The sequence below is a fragment of the Botryllus schlosseri genome, chromosome 7, assembly GCF_051294905.1.
Source record: "Botryllus schlosseri isolate E-star chromosome 7, Bs_hap1, whole genome shotgun sequence".
Classification (NCBI taxonomy): Eukaryota; Metazoa; Chordata; class Ascidiacea; order Stolidobranchia; family Styelidae; genus Botryllus; species Botryllus schlosseri.
Window position 1 is genome coordinate 13,989,865 of NC_137242.1, and position 16,982 is coordinate 14,006,846.

General features: G+C 40.1%; 1 protein-coding gene and 1 long non-coding RNA gene across 2 annotated transcripts in view; one reads left to right on the forward strand and one right to left on the reverse strand.

The window, feature by feature from the left end:
* The window catches only part of LOC145443718 (uncharacterized), a 441,881-nt gene that overhangs the window by 59,600 nt on the left and 365,299 nt on the right, over nucleotides 1-16,982 (forward strand). The gene's annotated exons all lie outside the window — the stretch shown is intronic.
* Nucleotides 2,282-6,988, reverse strand: LOC145443723 (uncharacterized). The gene is made up of 4 exons (XR_013916519.1): nucleotides 6,241-6,988; nucleotides 4,837-4,962; nucleotides 3,343-3,528; nucleotides 2,282-2,460 (listed from the first exon to the last, which is right to left on the reverse strand). It is a non-coding gene; the product is annotated as an uncharacterized LOC145443723 (long non-coding RNA).

A 16,982-nucleotide genomic window follows, 5' to 3' on the forward strand; every position in this document is an offset into this window, starting at 1 on the left:
CCTTTTTTTAAGTCAACTCACCAAAATTCAGCTGGAAAAGTGTAATTTCGAGGTCGAGCCGAAAAGTTGACCTTTTTTCTTAGTCAACTCGCCGGTGATTTCAGTCTGTATGCCCATTTTCCGGTTCCCAATATTTGGGGGGCGATGATCGGTGTGGAGTTTGAAAAGGGGGCGATGAGCCGAAAAAGGTTGGGAACCACTGGGCTAACATGTGACTCTGCGAAGTGTGCTGCAAAAATGCTCAACGGCGAGGAAACCTTGACCAAAAGTACCGCCACATGTCGGCCGAAACCGATATATATATGTCAATTTCATCAAGTCGCACTGTTAGGATGTAGCCTACCTTTTAATGTATTGATATAAAAACCTGGATCACAGAGAATTCAAAATGTATCATGTTTAACATTATCTTGAATTAGGAGGGAAAATAAATATAAATTTTCATTTCGTTAATTAACCGTACTTTTCTCATTAGGCCATCTAACATCAACACATCCACGGAGACGTATTTATTAAAAATGTAATTCACTGCTTTCCATTTATAAATAAAATCAATACACTGGAGAATATAGCTGAACATGTTGGCTCGGCTCGGCACGCCAACTTACTTTCTATTACTGAAGTGGCCAGCAGAGAAAAATAATTGCCCACCCCTGAACTAACTAGATCTGTGGAATCTTCGAGGTCAAGTCAACATCCAAACAGGCTTGATTCAGGCAACATATTTTCACTTCTTCCAAAATCTGAACATTGTGACTGATTTACATCATAGCTAATTAATTTGTGAGTTTGTTGCAAAGTCGCAGGTTGACTCGATCATGGCAATGTTGTGTTTGAAACCACTGCGTTAGATTGTACCTACCAAGGGAGCATGGGTCAAAACTGGGTATATCTTCATTCTCCATAAGTAATCTTGCTGATGTTCCATTTACGACACTGTCGCGGCCTGATTTAAAAGTTCTTCTCATTCTATCTTGCAGCATCTCTTCATCTGGCACCCTCTATTTCCACTCTGACTTATTTCCTTTTGATGCTCGTCGACGCTAAGTTCGTCTTCGGAAGGGTAGATGTGTTGACTTTGCAAACAGCTTTCTCTGCACCAGTATAGAAGAGTCACGATAATACTTGGCTTAGCCATGGAAATATCTCTTCAGCACAAAAATAGCAACGTGCTTGTAAGAAATCGATTGCAAGGTTGAAATTAAAGGGGCACCGCTCCAAATATGATGTGGTCTCTCAAAAAATAATCTATAAAAAACTCCAATTATGATAAATCCAATTACCGTACCCTGAACATAACTATTTAACTGCATTTTGATTCAATACAGTGTTCAGTATAACAAGTAGATTTAATTTCCTGGCCGTTTTTTATCTGGACCATACAGTGAAAATGTGACGTTAGTCAAAATAACCCCATCTAGGATATCACCAAAACCAGAGACAATTTAAAAAAATAAGGTCATATTTGGAATCAGTGTCTTTCAGAACCCCGAAACAGCTCTTCCAATATGCGTTATGAGTGTAATCATAGTATAGTGGCCTACCAATTTATTTGTGGTAATAATTACTTACTTTCATCGTCTTTCATGATTAGTCCTTATCTTGAATTGCCAAGAGATCATACGAGGCAAATGCCTCGTCGTAATATACCGTAGAAGTTGAATATACTGTCCCCGATATTTCCGAAATACAATTCTCACAGTTTCAGCTATCTAAGATCTGTGATCCACTGTAATCACTCGTTCATGATCTCCAGCAGCCTCATTTTCAATGTCACAAATATCACAGGAGTAATATTACAAACAACTGCAGTATGTATATCGGTAAAATACAAATTTACATCGGTAGCTTATGTTTCTAGGCTTTTCAAATCTTGAATCAAAGGCTCGAGTATAGCATGATATCCCATATTTTTTAAAGCTGAAGTTTTTTCAATCACCTCAGGATGAATATTCCTCCAGTTGGATAAATACTTCACTTTAACATTGCCCACCCAGCAAACACAGTACAGACCAAAGATGTAGAAAAGCCGAGCCGATATAGTAGATATTAGATCTCGGCAGGTCGTAGAAAGGGGGATTTTGTGTCGACTCAATTCAACGTCTTTTCCATGTCCTTCAATAATGTAAATATTATGCAGATGCTACAGCCTTTAAACATGGTGAGTAGAATGTAGATCCTACGTTAGAAGAAGAAGATCCTGATATAATAACCTGTTTTCTACCACTATGGGCTTAACCTGATCACGGCTGCGTACACACACCACATTATTTACTACATATTAATCACATTTGTGATAATTTAATTTCAAACGAATTGGCAATAATGCCGTTGTAAAAAATAAAACGAACAAACGAACGAATGTCTTTAGAAAGAAAGTGAAAACAGTCCTTATCATCAGGTTTCATCTTCTGATGAGCCAGTTAAATAACCAGCATGCGGCCTTTTTTTTTCAACACCCTGCAGAAATAAAATGAAAATGATGATTAATAGCTAAGACATTCGTACTGCGAAAATGGCAGAGGTAGCGACTAACGAATGACTCCTACATTTTTTTCGCCCATACTTACTAAAATGGATTCGATCCTGAACTATTTCCACTCAAGTTTTCAAGTTTTATTATTATATTTTTTAATATTATATGACTAGAGAACTGACTTCAATCGTCACTTCTACTTGATTATCAAGATCAACGATGACTACTTCAGCACTCTTTGAAAATAGCCACTAACACAAAAAGAATTCTTGACTAAAATTTCTTCACATTCTGTCCAAAATGATCAATTCAACAATCCAAATGAATCAGTTATTTGGCAGCTAGTTGGAGAGATATATACTCAAGTCTAGAAAGTGGAATGATTCTCTGCCTGGAAAGCTGAAGACCTAACAATATTGTGTACAGAGAACAAAACATTTGAGTGGCGGCACTGGTATAGACATTAATAAATTATTAGAATTGACAGCAAGACATTAAAATGAGAATTAGTGCAGTTTCTTAGGCTGTAGTGATACTCAGCCAGTAATTGACCTAGCAGAGAGCAAAACGTTGTAAATAAAGCGAGCGAAACCTCCGACAAATGATACGATAAAACATTAGAATCGACAGTCTTACTAGAAGCAGAATAACAATCATGAGGGGTTAGAGAACAGAAGCCCGGGAAGTGACCATCAGAAATTACTGCATACTGGCCGAACAAATCCATGACCCACTAACAAATGGTCTTTCAATAGTCAATATTGATACCAAATGACACCACACCTATTTCATAGCAACATTTAGCAAATACAGCGCTGGAGTCAACCTTATATAAGCCCTAACCAAACGCCCATTAGTTTTCCCACCTACTACTTCGCGGATGGAAATACGCATTAAAGCGAACGGACGCGACTTGTCACACTCTTGCTATTTCTGCTCCTTTTTTCTCTTCGCTCCTCTTCTCTGTCGCTTCCGCTTGAGGAGAGAAACAGTCGGCCGCGTTTACGGATCGTGAATTCCCAGTGGGTGATTCTTCCTCGAATGGTCAGCACCTTGAAAATTGAGAACAATGTTGTTGCAAAATGCATGACAATTTGAAAGTTATATCATTCTAATTATTCCAGTTATGGCCGTGAATCGTTACAAGTGCGGTAACCATAAGAATTATTACTATACTTCAACTACAAATACAATAGGGCCTATATTGTATAAAATGATTACCAATTCTTTTACGTTGATCGAGTCCCAAATAGATGAAATATGTCAAAGAATTTGCTAAATTTTTGTATAATTTGACAGATTCCGTAATCTTCTCAAAGTGCACCTTTCAAAAATTTGATATCAAGACTCCCAACATTTTACAATTCGAAGTTGGATGGCTTTACCAATACAAGCAAACAGTTTGTATCGCAATTGACAATTATGTAGAGAACGCTGCGAGACATATGAGTAGGCCTACCCTAAAACGTTTCTCTGACATGGACATTAGGGCTCTTAAAATATGACTTTTTTTCACAAATCGTTCTGGCTACTTGATAAAATTGTTAGGTTACCTAATTTAAGCCTAAACACAAAATTTGGTTCAATTCCAGCCAGTAACCGCTTTGCTACAGGAGAAGAAAGTTTCTATTTATTATATAAAAATAAATAGGTAATAAAAATTTGAGAATTTTCTGTTCACCCCATGAAAGTGTTAGGCTGTCTATAGAAACGATGCTCACCAAATTTGGTTCAATTCCAACCAGTGGAAGCGGAGATATTGCCGTCGAAAAATTTTGGATTTGAATAAAATAGGATTTACGGTGACCGATTCTTTGTTTACTTATTAAAGTTGTGCTCACCGTAAGTACTATTTTATTAAAATCCAAATTTTTCGACAGCAATAACTCTGCTTCCACTGGTTGGAATTGAACCAGATTTGGTGAGCATCGTTTCTATAGACAGCCTAACACTTTCATGGGGTTAACAGAAAATCTTCAAATTTTTTATTATTCATTTTTATATAATAAATAGGAACTTTCTTCTCTTGTAGCAAAGCGGATACTGGCTGGATTTGAACCATATTTTGTTTGTAGGCTTCAATTAGGTAACCTAACAATTTTATCAAGTAGCCAGTACGATTTGAGAAAAAAAGTCATTTTTGAAGAGCCCTACTGTTCATGACCGTCCACGTTTAGAGTTGCATCTCAAAGATGCTAAAATAAGCCTAAATATAATCCAAGCAATACGATCGTCCACTTTGACTGACTGAATTTCTAAAAACACCTTGATAGCTTCCACATCTTACGTTTATATATACTGTCTGCTATCGGCACAACAAAGTAGGCCTATTTAAAAATACCAAAACAGATTCAACATACCACATCTCTTGCAAAGGCTTTTGCTTTCATTCAATTTTCCATCAAACTTCTTTAAATCCTCCTTTGTGGTGAGTTGCTTTGGAATTCTTCTAGGATCAATTCCGATATTGTTTTATCATATACAATCTATGGCGGAATAAAAGTTTCGGATAAGTTCTAAAACTAACACAATTTTCCACACAAAAGTCAATTGCCACACGAAATGCCAAATGCTACGGTCTCATTTTACAAGGTATGGCGAGGAAACGTAGTGGTACGTTCCATTATAGCTAAACACCAATGAATTGCGGGTTCGAGCGTGACACGTCGACTCCATAATTCCTACCGAAGTGTTGGCCGTTTATCTAGGCTCCTCCTCGCCATCTGATTCGCATAGCCATGTCTTAAAAAGCCTAGGAGTGGGCCGTGCTGTAAGTGGGCAGATGGTTGCCTATGCACCCGGCACTTGGTGAATTCGGCCCTCGGGAAATTTTGAAATGAAGTGTATTTACAGCTATTAATATGAATTATCAAACTAATAAAAGTATTATCAAGTGATTCGTCAATCTTGTAAGGAGGTCAGGGCATCCGTAGATCGCGCAGTCACGGCGTGATTAGATCACGGATTGCGTAGCCACGGGAAATAACACAGCGCTCATATACCGACCACGCGCGGTCTGCTTGGAATCGATGGCGTGAGTCACGGGCCTGTGTCGTGTAAGTTTTGAGAAGATGGATCTTGGCGTTGTATGTGAGATCAACACTGTGGAACATCAAGCGGCGCTTCTTCGTTTATCGATCACGACAAGCCAGTGTTCCTCATCAACAAATGTTTCGCATGATCACGTCAAAATAAATTATTTTTCGCCTTTGGAGAGACGATTCCACTCTGGGATTAGGGTGTCTCGATAACACGGTTGAAGGATCCCAAGATTACGAGATCTACCACGAGCCACGACACGTTTAAGTTTCCTTTTTGATACTGTTCATTCATACTTAATGCATTTCTAATGCGAAGGTGTTCTAGTGCCAATTCCTCCAAGGGCCGAGTTCACCAAGTGAAGAGCGTCGCGTTATTTCCCGCAATTACGCAATCTGTGATCTAATCACGCCGTGACTGTGTGATCTACGCATGCCCTGACCGCCGTACAGCATTGACGACCACTCAAAGTGCCAAGTTCACCGGCAAACATTCCAGTAACCAATCATGGTGACCGGTACCGCTACGAGATCTACCACGGCCGAATTCACCAAGTGCCGAGTTTGTGCGGCCGAATTCACTAAGTGCCGAGTTCACTGGTAATCGGGCAGATACGGAATAATAATAATAAGAACCGGCCTGGTGTAAAATGACCAGTGTAGTCGAACCACCACCATGAACACCACAAACAAACAAATAAACATCTAACAAGGAAAAGAAATTACCTTTGCAGCCTTTGACAAACACAGTTACCATTGAAACCAGCAATTAAGGTCTTATTCGAAAGCAGAATAACAACTGTTTTAGTGGACATATCAAATCAAATGTTGGAAAGTTCATGTAAAATAGCCCAAAATATTATCTAACTGTGACCATATTCCATCAATATGGTCTGGCTAGCCAAATTCTCTGGGCCAACATAATCAAGCTGCGTTTGGTTTCAACGATTAATAATCTTGTTACTGGATTCGAGGTATAATTGCACTTAAATATCAAATTTTGCTCCATTAATCAACATCAAGTTGAAAATGTCCATTCTTGCACCAACTTTTATAAAATCATGAATCAGTGTTCTACAGGAATGTATCTATATGACTTATATACCTAGAAAATTCAAGCATAAATATTATGATATACCGTAGGTATAGGTACCGGTAATTCAGATGTTTGAAGCGAATTATAGTGGTCTAATTTCACTAAATTAGAGCGAAATGCCAGCAATATAATTGTAATCTAATTCGGAAAAACGGTTTAGCTCTAATTCTAACCTGGAAAAGCTGAAACTTTTCTATAGTTGTCTATACCTGTTTTGCAGAAAGTCAAACAGCTCTAGGCGTCATATACTACAGGCAATTCGAAATACCCCATAAGCTATATGCTACTGCATATATACCTTTAACCCGCTACCTCAGTCAGTCACAAATCCTATATATTTACGGCATTTACCATACAGAAAGAGCGAACTATGCCTGGCTGCGACCTGTTGCGCTTCAAATCTTTGGATGGCGCGATGACGTAAAATTTGAATCGCCGAAATATTCTAGAAGTCACGCATCGATAATCATATTCCTAAACGTACAACATATCACTTATTTAGTTATTCGCTGAATAAAACTATTAACCATACTCGTTGAACATGCGAGATTACCGAAAGAGCGAATATATATATAATGAAGATCATATATATCAGAGGAAAACAAAACTATTCGACCTTAGAGCAACAACACGAATATACAACACCGGTGACATCCTCACGCAATAAAACGAAGGGAGAACATTGTTTTCTAATGGATAGAACGAAGCTACCGCATGAGATCGAACAAAACCGGATAGAATTCATCGTTATTGAATGTACCGAAAAAGTCATCCTTTCTACGTATTTTAGTCGTACCCGCGAGAGATAGAAAATTTGCATTATTAGGTTAACTACCGGATATAACGAAGCCTAATGCATGAGATGGAACAACACCGAGTATGAATTTATTCTGATTGAATATAACCACAAGACCATCCTACTACGTATTTTAGACATTCCCTCGACACTTAGAAAATCAGAACCTAATCGAGATGATCCCGGATGATCCTTTTACGGTTTTGTGTTTGCTGGGGCAGTACGGTACAAAATAAAAGCAAGGAAGCTTGTGAAACGTCTAGGACAGTGGTTCTCAACCTTTTTGGCTTCGCGGACCCCTTTTGACCGTCACGAACCCTCGTGGACCCCCTCAAGTTTTAGATCAATTTTTTAGCTCTATTATGGTGCAACCTTCATCTGTGTTGTGCAACTATGAACTGTAGGCTTGTGATAAACAGCAAAATCATGATTTTTCTTGAAAATAACATCATACTATTTTTGTAGAAATTGGTAGACTTTTATTATATCAAAGCTAATGTTGCTGCTGTGTTTCTTGAAGTAAGTGGTCGTGTCTTGAAAATCCGCGTCTTCGTTTTGATATGAACGAGGAGTGCCGAAAACCATTTCCGCAAAGATAGATGGAGGCTAATACAGTATTAACGCATAACGCTTCCGACGATACTTTTGGTGTGATCGCAACATTTATGGCACCAAAATGAAGAAAAATATATTTTATGAACATATCACGTCCAGCACCTAGCGCAAGGACTGGCAACATACGGACCGCGGCCCGCAGAGAGTTTCCACCGTCAAAGTGAAATCCTAATCTAATAGTGTAGACAAATTTTATGCGTCAAATAATGAACCAAGTTTTCCAACCTGAGAAAGACTGTCATGAAACGACTTGTTCTGTTCGGGTTTACATATATATTTACGTGCAAACATTTTCGACCATGAACAATTGAATGAATTAACAAGACAAAGCTGCATACCAATATAACTGGTGACATAAATTTCAGGGTTGGAGCGTAATGCTTTGATAGCAACGAAACACTCCTTGTTCATCAAAAAAGCAGCTTTGTCGATAGGGCATCCGCAATAAGAATGCGCCAAATCTGATAGCCGAGCTTCAAGAGCAGGTATGTCATCGTCCGATTTATGGCGATTGTCAGCCGGAAATATTCGGGTGTATTTCAATATGAATATACTATTCAATTGTATATTGAAGACTGTACCTACAAGAAGCTGTTCAAATAGTGGTTATGTATATCACAGGATAAAATGGATTGGATGCTTTCTCAACTTGAAAAATAAAATAAAAATTACGTTATCAACCATTTTAAAAATTTAGAGGTCTCGCGATTACCAGTGAACACTTGGTGAATTCGGCCGGACGAACTCGGCACTTGGTGAACTCGGCACTTGGTGAATTCGGCCATTGGTGAACTCGGCCATCGGGAAATTTTATAATAAAAATGCACTAAATATATATCTCAGATAAAGAAGAATCGCGTGCCGTGGTAGATCGCGTAGCGGTACCGGTCACCATGATTGGTTACTGGAATGTTTGCCGGTGAACTCGGCACTAATCTTGGGATATCCTAACCCCAACTTTGACCCCAACCCACCTCCAATCCCCCAACCTAATATCCCCCCTTACCTAACATCCCGCAACCCTAACCCACCTCCAATCACCCTTTCCCCCAACCTAATATCCCACCTTCCCTAATCTTGGGATACTCTTACCCACTTCCAATCCCCCTTTCCCCAACCTAATATCCCCCCTTCCCTAACATCCCCAACCCTAATCTTGGGATACCCTAACCCACCTCCAATCTCCCTTTCCCTAAACCCTAATATCCCCCTTTCCCCAAACCCTAATATCCCCCTTTCCCCAAACCCTAATATCCCCCTTTCCCAACCCTAATATCCCTCTTTTCCCCAACCCTAACATCCTCCTTCCAAACCCTAATATCCCTCTTTCCCCAACCCTAATATCCCTCTTTCCCCCAACCCTAACATCCCCCTTCCAAACCCTAATATCCCTCTTTCCATAACCCTAATACCCCCCCCCCCCCAACCCTAATATCCGTCTCTCCAGAGGCACAAAAAAACAATTTATTTTGTCGTTTATATATTTTTGTTCGTGTTCGTGGGAAACGTTTATTGGTGATCCTTCACAACTTCGTTATTACATAAAACACAGATATCTTCTCGAAAGTCGTCCGTCCGTCCCACGCCAAGTCAAATCAACACTGAGCCGACCACGCGTGGTCGATGTGCGAACGTCGCGTTATCTCCTGCGCTTGCGCAATCCGTGATCACGTGATCTAATCACGCCGTGACTGCGTGATCTACGCATGCCCTGACCTCCTTACAAGATTGCCAATCACTTGATATTACTATTATTAGTTTAATAATTCATATTAATAGCTGTTAATACACTTTATTACAAAATTTCCCGATGGCCGAGTTCACCAATGGCCGAATTCACCAATGGCCGAGTTCACCAAGTGCCGAGTTCACCAAATGCCGAGTTCGTCCGGCCGAATTCACCAAGTGCCGAGTTCACCGGCAACCATGAAATGAACAACTCCATCACACTTCCTCTTTTTTCCCAATCCTTTTGAATTGAACGCTACGGCTATACTGTACGCATGACTGGTTTTGTAATCAGATAATTCGGAGTCATTATGGCTCCGTAACCGAACGGCTATGTTTGCGTGCGATGATGTAGCTATGGTCGAATCACGATGTTTGTGCATTGCAATATATCCTGTGAGGATGTAACGATGTTTACTTGTCACTCAGCTGATATAGTGAAATGGTAAAGCGTACTGCTTCTTGATCGGTAGGTCATATGATCAATGCCCGGCCATGTCAGACCAAAGACTAAAAAACTGGTATCCGTGGCTATCCGGCTCAACGTTCAGCATTCAGGGATAGCATGGTTATCGCATCTCAATCGTCAAAGCCTCTCAATGGTGAAAACGAGAATAAGTCTGATATCTCTCTCCCCCCTCTCTCTCCCTTATCTCTCTCCCCCCTCTCCCTCCCCCCTCCCCCCTCTCCCTCCCCCCTCTCTCTCTCTCTCTCTCTCTCTCTCGCTCTCCTTTCTCTATGCTCCCTTTCCCTTCTTTCTCCCCCTCTCTTCTTTCTGCTCTCTTCTCTATCTCTCCCATATCTCTCTCCTCCCCTCCCCGTCCCCTCTCTCTTTCTCTCTCTCTCTCCTTTCTATATGCTTTCATTCCCTTCTTTCTCCCCCCACTATTCTTTCTGCTCTATTCTCTCTCTCCTCTCTCTCCTTCTCTCCCTCCTCTCTTTCTCTCTCCCTCTCTCGCTCCTCTCTGTCTCTCTCTCTCTACCTCTCTCTCAGTGACGATGATGATGATAATTATGATGATATCACTGAAGCTCAACGTGATACTCTTACTTGATAACCATAGACATGGGTCCCATCATGTCCCATCATGGAAGTTTTTGTCATGTCAACATGAGATTTTAAAACCATGTCGGTGTTCCATGGAATTAACATGAGAAAGAGGAAGTCATGTCATTTCCATGATAAAATCCATGTTTATTTTTTACAGTGCACCTCATTTTGCCGCTTGCGTTTTATATTCGCTGCTTTATTTTCATTCAGTGTGCATGCCTCTTCTTTACTTCGCATATAGGCCAGCAAGGTGGATGTCTGATCTCAAAGATTACTCCAAGTCGTTTCGATACCTTCCATCTTTTCATTGTATCGCAGTTTTGTGGGGTTTTGAAATGGTAAAAATATTAATAAAACTGATAGATTGATTGATTAGGGTTTATGTAGCATACATGATTTCCGTGAAGATCTTCAACTAGGATAAAATCGTTGGGTTATATTTTTCATCTGAACAAGTCACACACAATGTACAATGCGATAGGACACAATGTGATGTCATGAACAGATAGGAGGATGTCGAACGACACGCATCAATAGCGATCCTTTACTCCAACATCCACCTCGGCCTATAGAGTGCCCGATGTCACAGTTCTTTTCGGTGGTGATCTTTTTTGAATCCGCGGCTCTTTCTACTAGTTCTTTCCATTCCTTGTGAGTCCTTTCTTTCGTCGGGTCTTATACTGGGCTTTTTTGTCGCCGTGAGAACGGCAACGACGGGGGAAGAGGAGCCCAGATAAACCTCCGACGGGAATCGAACAGGATCCGTCAGATTGGTGAAGCTCCGGCGGGTATTTCGGAGGGAAAAGTAGTGATTTCAGCTCTGAGCGAAAAGTAAACCTTTTTTTTTTTTTTAGTCATCCGCCTAGCAATGTGGAGTGAAAAACGTGTTTTTGAGCTCTGAGCGGAAGTGATGACCTTTTTTTTTTTTTTTTTTAGTCAACCGATCATGAAGCGGGTGAAATTTACCTGTTTTTGAGAATTCTTCTCCAGTTTTGCTTGTCTGAAATTTCTGAAAAAGTGTCCTCTTTTTTCATTTCCGAAATATGGTAAGCCTACCTAACATTTAATGGTGTTACTGTATTATAATTTTAAGCAGTTTGCACTATGTAATAATAAGAATTAGATTGAATTTCTCAACTTTACAATACGACTGAAGAGCCGTTTTTTTTATCTGCGAGAATGTGAGATTTTAGTCAAAATAGCCCAATGGATTATCTCCAAAACCAGAGCCAATTTGAAGAAAAAAAACTGTAAGAACATATTCGAAATCAATGCCCTTCAGAACCCCCTAAACCACTCTTATACTTTGTCCGCCTGAATATGTGTTGGCCACTGACCGGTGATATCGAAGGCCAACACGAGGAAGTAATTTCTAGTTGCAGGTTATCACGCCGCCAATATTTTGGCAGCACACTTTGCGGAGTCGCATGATGGTAGAAATTTCATACGTATTGGTGTATCACGGCGCGGTAGCGGTCGGCGCCGAAATGCCTATTTTTTATAAATTAAATTAGACCAGTGGTTCTTAACCTTTTTTTCTCCAACGCCCCTTCCAAAAATTGCCTGGGTCTGGAGCCCCTTATTTTGAGGACTGCAGTAAAAACATTGGGTAAGTGGTCGATGTCCGGTTTCGCGTTGAAACTTCACGATTAGACCACTCGACTAATTAACGGTGTAATTGTATGTGCTATTTTCGGGATCAAATCCAGGTTGTTATAACAACCATCGGGTAAGGCCGATGGGCTCATTGCAGGGTTGTAACCGAGTCACATGGTTCCGAGTCACGAGTCAATCTTACTTTTGTGGTTTTAACTCGAGTCAAGTCGAGTCATTTTCAATTCATCACCGACTCGAGTCCGAGTCCAAGTCACCGTTTAAAGGGTCAAGTCCGAGTCATAGTGTTATGACTCGAGTCGATTCCAAGTCACAGTATTGAAGTCATGTTCAACTCATGTTTTCAATCCTGCTTGGATGATATCGAATTCCTAGCTTGCCAAACATGCTCGTTTTGTCCCTATCAGAGTCTTGGCACGTGTTTATTTAGGCAGTTAGCGGACAGGTTCTGGCCTCATTTACCGATGCTACAGATAACTTCACTAAGTTAGAACGTAAAATCAAATATCTGTCTTAATTGTTAGTCTGATACATCACCAATTCAAGCCTTCAGCTTTTATGATGAGCACATCGACGATAGCTCATAAATAGCTGATAGAGAACCAACGAATTCACGTCAAGATACCAGCTGATACCAGCAGAATCAACAGATGCATGTTTATGTAGAGGTATTCACACCAAGCCAGGATGCTGTAAAAGCATGCATGCAGCTATGTGCATTGTGCAGTGACAAAAAAAACAGATACCTTTTGATATTACCTAAGGTTTTCCCAATTGCATTACAGACTACATCGCAGTTACAGCATTGGAGAAATGATTGTACAATGGGGCTGTTCAAAAACATTTTTTCAAATTTTCCGGCCGAAAAAATCAAATTTGGCTCAATTCCAACAAGTAGAAAGCAATGCAATGAATGAAAAATTTTAGATTAATTACAAATAGAGATTTCCGAATTTTACCGGCTATCTCATGATATTGTTACATTGTGCAAAAATATATGATTCATAGCAAACTCCAACTAAGAAAGAAATGAAGTTATTAGAGTAGAATATTTTGGATATGAAAAAATAGTCGGCTTACTAATATGTAATTATATTATATGAAAGAATATCTCACTAAAAATATTTCATTTATTTTCAAATCCAGAATTTTCTCCTCTCATATCATTGATTCTACTTTTTAATATTGAGCCAGATTCAATGTTATTTTTATGAAACGTAACAACTTCATCCAGTAGCAACCCAGTAAAATAAAAAATAAGTTACTTTTGAACAGTCTTATTGTACAAATATCACGCAGCATTAGCCATTCATTATTACTCACGTGCACAATTCACATACCTAGCAAAATCTCAAATTGATAGAGGTATTGTGTGTTTTCACAGACAGCAGATCAAATCAATGATGAGTTACACTTTAAAAATACCAAAGTGGAAAGGAGATCCTCAGATATATTAGAGCGGCATGGCCTTAGAATAAATCCACCTCTGCTGAATACACGTTCCACTGGTGCACTAGATGCAGGAATTGACAAGCATATTTGAACCTCACTGAAGAGCATAGGATACTCATTCTTTCGAGTCGCCCAAAAATGCAAAGAATCATCGCCTTCAAATCTACACATGAGCTTATCAGTCGCTTCCAAGTACTTGACTATCTGAGTCATTGCATTGGCTCTAATTGAACTTTGCTTCGATTGTTTGCTTGTATAATTGAAAAGTCCTAAATACTTTGATTGCGGAGGATCTAGTACCTCTTTGTCAGATGATTTTGTACTTTGGCTGGTCATGTTGTATGAATGAGTGTCAGCCTCAGTCATCATCAAATCGATTATTTTCTGCCGCAGTGCAATTCGGGATTGTTCTGAGCAATTTGAATCCACCAGCCAATGGAAAGCAAATTTTGGATCAAACACGCATGATGTAAAGAAGATGGTTTCGCCAAACGGTTTGGGATTACCGATGGGCCAATCCAAAGACTCATCAGTTGTGATCATGTTCACATATACAAACACTCCTGCAAAACGCTTTGATAGAGAATTTTTCAATGCTTCCACTAATGCGCGCAAGTAATTGGCAGTGAGAGTGTGCCTAATTGTATGGTTGTAGAGTGAGAGCAGGGTTGGTACGACCCTGATTGGCATTGAGGTTTGGCTGTGTCGACACCATATAGGACACTATGGTACCATTGTCTGTTGTTTTTGCGGCGGCATATCTGATATCAGACGAGTGCAACGAAAGCAGTGGTGACAAATAGCGATGTCGGCAGAATTCGTCAGATGTGTTGAACTAGCAATTACGATTCGCTATTCATCTTCAAGTCATATAAAATAAGCCGAGTCATTGACTTGGGTCGAGTCATGCGTAATGACTCGAGTACAAGTCGAGTCAATCCAAATATTGACCCGAGTCGAGTCGAGTCATTTTCCCATTTTAAGAAAATGACTCGAGTCAAGTCGAGTCACAATAAAATCGTGACTCGAGTCTGACTCGAGTCGAGTCATGACTCGAGTCATTACAACCCTGGCTCATTGCATTTGGTTCGAGAACGCAGTAGGCTACAGATCCTGAATTCTCCTCTGCGATTGGCAATACGGGGAAGTTAATTTATTGGGTTTTGTTTTATTGCTTTGTGTGACTAAGAAATCAACTGAGAATCTGGTAGAGATTTGCTCACATTAACCTGCACCAAACTCCTAAGTTTAACATGAATAGGGGTAACAACACTAAGCAGTATCATCCAAAAAGCCAAACGTATATCAGCCAAAAAGCTTCAAAACATTTTTAATGTACAACGGGCATCACTCTCAAAAGTTTAACAGTAGCCTATAGTGCCTTCTCGATTTCAACCCGCAGTGCGCTGTAGGATACAATACCTAATACAATACTTTTGTTTATTTCGTTACTCTTTGCGGTGCTACTCGACTGAGAGAAGAAATTGATCCATATTATAATTAATACTGCCAATATGCTTGGGTGACTCCGGCCTAGAAGACTTCGGTCATATCGGGTCTCCCAGTCTATACCGTGTAAATTATAGTTAGGAAAATTTAAAAAATGTATACTATTGGACGTGAATGTTTGTGGACATTGCCTTTACTATATTTCATGGTTGACGAATAAAAGAACTCTCTCTCTCTCTCTCTATACTTCAAAACATTTTGTGGAAAATAACCCTAGCTATCAGTATAAGTATAAGTTTATTAATATTCTCATCATTTCAAACACCACTAAACTGCGATACAATGAAAAGATCAGGAAGGCGTCGAAACGACTTGGAGTAGCTAGTGTGACGGGAGTGTGATAACGGGGAATTGGCAATCCAAAACTACGCCAAATTCATTTTACATGAATTAAAATAACCCATTACATTCATTGAAACATGGTCGGTGAATATTTCGCGATGACCACAACACAAAACGTTGTTCTATTTGACAGATTTTGTCGAATGTTAGTTTGCAATGAGAACTCAGAGATATATAGAACTATTGTTGTACTATGTGATCATATGTCGTTTCTACACCATCTACTGAGAGGCCATTTTGTTTTTCAGCGCCCCCCATCCCGCCCCCCTCAGCTCCAGTCCCCCCATTTCGCCGCCTGAGCGTTTCCACCCCCTTCAAAATCCAAATCGTCCCCAGGGGGCGCTGAGGACCAGGTTCAGAACCACTGAATTATATTAATATTTTGTCTTCCTGCCAGGATTCCTGGCTTTCACATAGGCAGCCCGGGTTTTCTCTAGCCCAAGTTGGGAGTCTCCAAGTCGTTTCAGCACCCTCTTATCTTTTTCATTACATCACAATCTTGTGGTGTTTTATTTTTTTTGAAAAATTATATAAAACGATGATGATATGGGGGTAACCTAACCATATGAAAACCAAGACGTACCGGAAATTTCGCATAGGCAATGCAAGGTGGGTGTCCTGATTTCAAAGACTACTCCAATTCGTTTCGACTTTCGACACCTTTCTACATTTTCATTGTATCGCAGTTTTGTGGTGTATTGAACTGATAATAATTGATAATAAACCAAACAAGAATTTCACTTCACAATTTTCAAGTTTCATGATTCTAAAAAAAACTCCAGGAAATAATGTTGGGTCCCCTTAGAGCTCGCAACCCCTCCCCCAATTGAGGAAGTTCGAGTGCGGCAGTAGTTTCGGTCCGGCATATAGCAATTGAAATGTACATTTTTTCGGTGCTGACTTTAGAATGCAAACTGCAATATCAAACGGCTCCATACTATTACAGAGAATGCTATTACCGAGATAGGCATTACCGAGAATGGACATTACCGAGAGAGAGAGAGAGAGATATGATATTCTTTTTCGCCAGCACCATCGAAAAGCTTTGATGACGGAGTTGCGATACGGCCCTGAGGTCATCTAGTCTGCGCCCCCGTTTTTTTTTCTCCTCCATGCTATCCGTGATTGCTGAGCGCCTAGCAGAATAGCTGCGGATACCAATTTTCGAGTCGTTGGTACGACCCGGCCGGAGATCGAACGCACGACCTACCGATCGAGAAGCCGGACGCATAACCATTACACTATCTCGCTCGGCCAATGCCAAG